The 8747-nt window shown below is 43.0% G+C and overlaps 1 pseudogene; it reads right to left on the reverse strand.

Annotated features, from left to right (window-relative positions):
* Positions 1 to 440: 440 nt before the first annotated feature.
* On the reverse strand, positions 441 to 6557 carry LOC131659043 (uncharacterized; annotated as a pseudogene).
* Between the last annotated feature and the right edge of the window lie 2190 nt (positions 6558 to 8747).

The raw sequence follows: 8747 nt of genomic DNA on the forward strand, positions 1-8747 counted from the left end.
TAAATTTGGCTCTGACATCTCACCGGGTAGGTTAAGCTTGCATGCTTCAAAGTGCTCTAGGTGTTCTGCAATTTCCTTTCCTCCAAAGTTCACCATACTCTCTCTTGGTTCAGTGTTTTCCTCATTGCGTCCAACCTTCTTTTCTTTGATTGTGTCAACTTCCGTGGTGCCTGTAGAGATCAAGTGTGAGATGTGTTGTTCAACCACTATCTAGTCATTCGCCACCCTCCGACTTGTATCCAACCTGGTAACACAATGGCAGCACTGCAAACTCGAAATAAACATAAAAACAGGAACACAAAAGAAAAAAAAATTCAAATTAAACAAACTAAACTATGAATTAAAAAAAAACAGAAAGCAAAGCAAAATAGATCCTCCCCCACACTTGAACTAAACATTGTCTCAATGTTTTAATTCCAGTGTGACGGAGATTACCAATCTCACTGATAAGGCGGTGGAGGAGGAGGATCCTGAGGAAATTGCAACATGAGGCGTCGCATCATCTCCTGGACATCATCCACCACAGCTCCTTGCCTGAACAACTCAACACCCTGTCGTGTTTGCTCGGTGCGGAGAGCGCCAATCTCCGTTTGCACCCACCCCCATTGATCCTGAGTCATGGAAGATGATCCAATAGTGTGCTGGAAAAACTGTCTAGGGGGCGGGACAGGGCGATCCTGGGCGGGGAGGTCATCTTCCATGTCATCACCTGCAAAATTATGGTCATGTGGAGGGCTTTCACCCATAAACTCACCTGTAGCTACATATAGCCAGTTAGCACGATTTGCAATAGAAACAGAATCAGGTGCAGGCAATGCCAAAACATGCTGTCCATGGACAGTTAGTGAGAAATACCCAGGCTTCACTATAATCATCCTCTGATTTACAAGAGTTTGCAAATCAATTTTCTTACCCGGTAAAGAAGGCTCATCATTCAACAAGTGGCCATAATCCAGGTGCTCAGCCAATTGAGAGATCATTCCCCCAACTAAAATCTCTCCATAAGAAGCATTACCAACTTGCTTCAGGTGGTTAGCAGCAAAAGCAGCGACATTCACCCGGCTTACCTCAAGCATGTTATGCAACAAAAATAGCTCTCTTTTCGCACAGACCCCTGTATTATCCCCCCTCCCAAACAAGGTGAAAGCCAAACCTTTCTGAGCATAACGGAAACAAGGGTTATGAATCCCCGAGGCCTTAGCCTTGCTTGGATTGTACCCAGCTGCACCTGTAATGGCTTCCCAGAATTTACAAGCAGGAAAAGTTTCAGGGGGGGCGCCTGGTCCAGAGGACGGTAATTTCAGTGCCTCCCCTACCTCTTCCACAGACAACACATGCTTATGCCCAAACATATAAAACTCTAGATCACCAAAGTACTCCATTTCGGAGCCATTCCATTTGTGTCTCAATTTGAAATCTACAGTGCTCAGGAATTCCAAAGTTAGGCCCTCATAAGTCGGTGCCTCAAACAGCATAAAAGGCAACATACCGATGTTGTGAAACATCCGGTAGACTTCATCTTTGAGGCCTAACTTGGTAAGAGTATCATCACAAATATATCTAGTCGGTAGCAATTTACGTTGCACTAAAATATCATACCTTGCTTTGTGTTCAGGAAGTGCAAACGTAATGCCATGGGCATTCTCTTCTTGGTCCCCTCTACGAACGGTTGCACGACTGGGAGCGCGACGGACCCGCTGCCTCGGTTGGGAGGGTTCGGCAAAATCATCCCGAACATTACGGCGTGTGGTTGTCTTTCGGGGAGGCATTGTAATGGCTCTGCAAGAAAAAGTTAACAAAAAACACACAAATAACACAAGGAAAAATAAAATTGCACGAAATCAAAAATCTGAACCGATAGAAGTGAAGAGGATGGAGAGTAGAACAACTTTTGTGAAAGCACTATGGTGTTTTGATGGGTGGTTGATGGTGGTAGGATGAGTTTAGTGAAGGTGGAGGCTAGGGTTCAATGGAGGATGAGAAAGAAAAGTGGGAGAATGAATGGAAAGAAGAAGAAGATTGGTTATAATGGAGATGGGCCCCACATGGGGTTTTAAAAAAATTTGAAAAAATCTGTCCCGCACAGCTCACACGGTCCGTGTCTCAGCACACGGGCGGCCGTGTGAAAAAGCTGGCTTGGCAATTAGGGGCGTGCTGAGGGCAACACGGGCCGTGTTGCTGCACACGGGCGCCCGTGTTGCAAGTGCTGAAGCCACTTTTTAAATTTTTTTATTTCTTCTTTTCAGTCAGTTTTCAACACGGGCCGTGTTACTGCACACGGGTGCCCGTGTTGATGGTTTTCAATGCACCAAAAATGGACACTCTCCGTGCCGTTTTACTCGAGTTGCGTCTACCGGTCCAAACTCTACCACCTACAAAAGAAACGAAATAAAACAAAGAAAATGAAAGTTAACGGAAACAAACGTGGGTTGCCTCCCACGGAGCGCTTCGTTTAACGTCGCATGGCTCGACGGTCCATCGTCCTACTAAGCAAGACGAATGACATCAACCTGTCCAACTGGTTGACCTTGGAAATATGGCTTTAATCTCTGCCCATTAACTTTAAAGATGTCTCCATTAGCTTGATTTTTTATTTCAACTGCACCGTAAGGGAACACCTTATGAACCATAAATGGTCCCGACCATTTGGATCTCAATTTTCCCGGAAAAAGCTTCAAACGGGAATTGTACAGAAGGACCAGCTGTCCTTCCCAAAACTCTTTTTTCTGAATCCTCCTATCGTGCCACTTCTTGGTCTGTTCCTTGTAAACCTTGGCATTTTCGTACGCACGATTCCGGAACTCTTCTAATTCATGCAACTGTAAGATTCTAGAATTTCCTGCTAGAGACAAGTCCATGTTCAAAAATTTAGTTGCCCAAAATGCCTTGTGCTCAAGTTCTAAAGGTAAGTGACATGCTTTTCCGTAGACAAGTTGGTATGGTGACATCCCGATGGGTGTTTTGAACGCCGTTCGGTAAGCCCATAACGCATCATCTAGCTTTGTTGCCCAATCCTTTCTCGACGAACTTACGGTCTTCTCGAGAATTTGTTTGAGCTGTCTATTAGACACCTCTACCTGACCACTTGTTTGAGGGTGATAAGGGGTGGCTATCCGATGCTTCACATTGTATTTTTGCAGGAGTTTCTCCATGAGGTGATTTAGGAAGTGCGTTCCTTCATCACTAATAAGTGCTCTCGGTACTCCAAACCTAGCAAATATGTTCTCCCTCAAGAACTTGACTACTACCTTTGCATCATTAGTTGGTAAAGCTACCGCCTCCACCCATTTTGAGACATAGTCCACTGCAACTAAGATGTAATTCTTCCCGAATGATGGTGGAAAAGGACCCATGAAGTCAATTCCCCAAACATCGAATAACTCCACCTCTAACATGAAATTCTGGGGCATTTGATTTCTTTTTGAAATGTTCCCAGTACGCTGACACGTATCACATTCTTTTACCATCTCTTGGGAATCTTTGAACAATGATGGCCAGTACAATCCTGACTGCAAGACTTTGGAGGCAGTACGATCCCCACTAAAATGCCCTCCATATTCCGAGTCATGACATGCTCTCAACACATCCTTTTGCTCTTCCTCAGGCACACATCGTCTTATCAGCCCATCTACTCCTCTCTTGTATAGGTATGGGTCGTCCCATAGATAGAACCTGCAATCATGAACAAACTTTTTCTTGCGGTTAGAATCAAAATCGTCAGGTATTATACCGCCAACAAGGTAGTTTGCGTAATCAGCAAACCAAGGCACTCCAATAACAGCTAGGATGTGTTCATCAGCAAACTCATCCTTTATTGGACGCCGCTCTTCTGTCTCCTCAATGGGTGACATTCGCGAAAGGTGATCTGCAACAGTGTTTTCACACCCTTTCTAGTCGCGAATCTCTACATCGAACTCTTGGAGAAGTAAAATCCACCTCAGAAGTCTGGGTTTCGAATCCTGCTTGGCAAAGAGATATTTTAAAGCAGCATGGTCAGTGTAAACAATCACTTTTGAACCCAACAGATATTGCCTGAATTTATCAAAGGCATACACAACGGCTAGCAACTCCTTCTCGGTAGTTGCATAATTGATCTGTGCAGGGTTCAAAACATGACTGGCATAATAAATAACATGAAGCAATTTTTCTCTCCGCTGTCCAAGTACAGCCCCCACTGCAATGTCGCTAGCATCGCACATGATCTCAAAGGGTAGAGACCAATCAGGGGCAATCACAATGGGTGCCGACACTAGTTTATTTTTCAGTGTCTCAAATGCATCGGCACACTCTTTATTGAATACAAAAGTCCTGTCTTTAACCAACAAAGTGGTCAGCGGTTTGGCTATCTTCGAAAAATCCCTTATGAACCTACGGTAGAATCCCGCATGGCCTAGGAAACTCCGAATACCTTTCTCATTCACAGGTGGTGGTAATTTTGAGATAACCTCCACCTTAGCTTGATCAACTTCGATTCCCCTGTGGGAGATCTTGTGACCAAGCACAATGCCTTCTCGTACCATGAAATGGCACTTCTCCCAGTTTAGGATCAGATTACTTTCTTGACATCGCTGCAAAACAAGCGAAAGGTTAGCCAGACAATTATCAAAGGAGGAACCAAATACCGAGAAGTCATCTATGAAGACTTCCATATGCTTTTCAAGCATATCAGCAAAAATAGAAGTCATGCATCTTTGGAATGTCGCTGGGGCATTACACAACCCGAACGGCATCCTTCTATAAGCGAAGATACCGTATGGGCAAGTAAAGGCTGTCTTCTCTTGATCCTCCGGTGCAACCGCAATTTGGTTGTATCCCGAGTACCCATCCAGAAAACAATAATAGTCATGCCCAGCCAATCTTTCTAGCATTTGGTCAATGAATGGCAATGGAAAGTGGTCTTTTCTTGTGGCCAGATTTAGTCTTCTGTAGTCTATGCACACCCGCCACCCAGTGACCGTTCTGGTAGGAATTAACTCATTCTTTTCATTAGCTATCACCGTTGTACCTCCTTTTTTAGGTACCACATGAACAGGGCTCACCCATGAACTGTCTGATATCGGATAAATAAGACCTGCATCTAACAGCTTCACAACTTCCTTTCTCACCACCTCCTTCATAACTGGGTTCAATCTCCTTTGAGGTTGCACCACCGGTTTGTGATCTTCTTCCATGAGAATTTTGTGCATGCACATCGTAGGACTTATTCCCTTGAGGTCTTCAATTTTCCAACCCATAGCTCCCTTGAACTTTTTCAGAACTTCAATTAACTTGTCCTCATGTATATTTTTCAAGCTCGAGCTAATGATGGCGGGACATTTTTCTTCAGAATCAAGGAAAACATATTTAAGATTCTCTGGAAGTTGTTTCAATTCTGAACTTTTTGGCTTTTCTTCATTGCAACCCAATGCTATTGGTTGCCTTAGATCTTCCCACCTATGTGTTCGAGAACCTTTAAAGATAGGTTGAGTTTCCAACATTGATACCACCTCCAAGTCATTATCACTAGCTTCTTCATTATCTCCAAAAATTGACATGCTCAAAACTCTTTCGAGAGGTAATTGCGATACACTCTCCACATGATCACTTTCTACCACTTGTTGGAGCACTTGTATATTGCTACTAGTGCCAATATCCTCTTTATGCTTCATGGTATTATGAACATTGATTTTTAACTCTTCATCATAAACCTTCAAAGTCAGAGTGCCCCCATCCATATCTATCATGACTCTCCCCGTTTCCAAGAATGGTCGTCCCAAAATTATCGGCATCTCTTCGTCTTCTGGCATTTCAAGAATTACAAAATCTACCGGAAACACAAACTTATCCACTTTCACAAGGACGTCTTGGACTACTCCGTAAGGTCGCTTGACCGAATGATCTGCAAATTGGAGAGTCATCCGAGTGTCTTGGATTGCACCAATTCCCAACTTTTTGTAGATGGATAGAGGCATGAGACTGATACTTGCCCCCAGATCAATTAGAGCTCTCTTGAAAGATCTATCTCCAATAGTGCAAGGGATAGTAACTGCTCCTCTATCCTTCTTTTTCACTGGTATCTTCATGCCTTGCAAAATAGCACTACAAGTTTCTGTTAGAATAATGGGGTGGTCTGCAATGGTTCGCTTTTTTGCGATGATGTCCTTAATGAATTTGGCATAGGTGGGCATTTGCTCAAGTGCCTCCAACAACGGAATGTTCAGCTCCAGCTTTTTGAATAATTCCAGGAACTTCTCAAAATTCTTTTCTTGCTGCCCCTTTTTCTTGTTTCTTTGAGGGTAAGGCAGCTTGACTTCTGGTGTTGGTGTTAATACTTTTTCTTTTGTAACTGGTGCTGGTGTTACCACTTCTTCTTCCACGTGCTCATTCTCTCTTATGTCCAGCTCCACCTCAAGCAATTGATCCTCACTCTCCGAATCCTTTTCCACCACTTCATGCTGTTTCCCTCTCCGTGTAGTGACGGCAGTGATTTTTTGATTGTCTTTAGGATTAGTAACAGTTGCGCTTGGGAGGGCTCCTGGTGCTTGCGGAATTGCAAGGTGTTGAGCAATTTGACTCATTTGTACTTCAAGGTTCTTGATTGAGGCTCTGGTGTTCCTTAAATTGCTACGTGTCTCTTCTTGGAATTGGGAGCTTTGAGCGGCCATCTTTTCAATGGCAATTTCCCAATCCGCCTTTCTTGGACCCTGTGGTTGGTATTGTTGTTGAGGTTGCTGGTATGGTTGTTGTTGCGGACGATATTGTTGTCCCTGTGGTTGGTATTGTTGAGTCTGAGGCTGATATGGTTGTTGTCCTTGAACCGGCTTCTGGACGTTTCCTTGCTGGTCTTTCCATGAGAAGTTCGGATGATTTTTCCACCCCGGATTATATGTGTTGGCATAAGGATTGTTTTTCCTCAACATATGAATCTGCTCAACCTGTTCTTGAGTTGCCACACAATGCATAGCAAAGTGCGGTCCACCACATATTTCACAAAGAACCGCTTTAACTGGTTCCACCTGTGCTACTGTCTGAGTTCCAATATTCATCTTTTTTAACCTTCTCTCTACCTCTGCAGCAATCTGATCCTCCATCTTTACAACCTGTTCTGGCAACTTCAAATCAATTTTGCCCTCCGGTTGGCTCATGGTACGATCATACAACTCAAGATGCTCATTAGCAGCTATTGCCTCTATGATCCTTTTCATAACTGTGGCTGTAGCAAAATTTGTTGAACCACCAGCAGCGGTATCAATAAGCTGCTTTGTCTTAAGTCGCAACCCATTCACAAAATTCTGCATTTGCTCGGTAGCGTCCATGTTATGAGTAGGACATGCAGTCAAACACCTTTTGAACCTCTTGTATGCATCCCCCAATGATTCCCCCTCTTTTTGTTTGAAATTTTCAATGTCGTATCTTTTTCGGATGAACACCGACGCAGGAAAATATTCATTGAGGAATGCCGTTTCCATCTCTTGCCATGTTGTGATACTTGCAGCCGGAAGTGAGTAAAACCACTCCTCTGCGTCATCAGTAAGTGTAAACGGGAACATAACAAGTCTCTTGGCTTCCTCTGAATGACCTTCGATCTTCAACGAAGTTGTCGTAGTGAGAAATCTCTGAAGATGCTTATTTGCATCCTCGTTTTTTCTTCCGGAGAACGGCTTGCTCTCTAACTGGCGAATGGTGGATGGATGCAATTGAAAATGTGCCACATTCACAGGTTGATTAACAATAGTCATCCGGTTGGGGTGAGCATTTGCCCCTCCATAGTCCCCTAACAATCTTTCTGCAGGAGGTTGATTTCCAGCCATGTTAACTGGTTCCTGAACTACCTCCCTGTCAAAGTCAGAGTCGCTGTGCTCCGAATGCACAGACACTTCGTCGTCGCTTTCCTGATGTGGAACACTAAGACTTGCACTTGGTGCTGCCAGTCTTTCAATTCTTGCCTTTCGGCGTCTCTCGTGCAGAGCTCTTTCTGGTTCTGTGTCAAAGGAAATTTAGCTGAGGTCTGACCTCGCATAAACAGTTAGACAACAGTTAGAACAGATACAAGACTACAACGAAATTCAAATTAACAGATAAAAATAAAATTTTGGTCCCAGAGCAACAAAATTCCAATTGACTTAAAGTTCGGCTTATAGTTTGGCAGTCCCCGGCAACGGCGCCAAAAACTTGATCGGAAAATAGCAAGTGTACTACTTTTGTTACCGATGTAGTTATTAAAATGGAGTTGAATCCAAGTATCGATCACAAGGACTGCGGGTAAAATATAAGCCAGGACTAAATTTCAATTGAACAAAAAGCTATGATTGGTTTTTGTTTTGCTTGATAAAACTACTAACTGTTTATAATTAAAAACGATAAGATAAGTAAATGATGATTTGGTTCACAAATGAGAAGGCATGCTAAGGTTGATGTATAAATCTTATGTAACTCCTTGAGAACACCGTTGTTCATGAAAAGATGTGACTACAATTGAGTATCAATTCCATAAAATAGTTTTCCCTAATTCCTTAGAGGAGAACTTATTAATACTTAAAAGTCAATTTCAATTCCTCAATAATTGATTTTAGTATTAAGGCATTATGCATCGTAATCTAGAATGAATGATCACTATGGTGAAATCCTTATTCCTAAGCGATTTACCGGTAATGTTTTGATTCAAAACGCATTAGAGTGGTGTGTCACGCCTAACCCTAATCATATATCAACAAAATATTTTCCAATATGGTGAAGCATGAAAATCTTTGAATCATAAACTCAAATTA

This window comes from Vicia villosa, linkage group LG3, assembly GCF_029867415.1.
Source record: "Vicia villosa cultivar HV-30 ecotype Madison, WI linkage group LG3, Vvil1.0, whole genome shotgun sequence".
Lineage (NCBI taxonomy): Eukaryota > Viridiplantae > Streptophyta > Magnoliopsida > Fabales > Fabaceae > Vicia > Vicia villosa.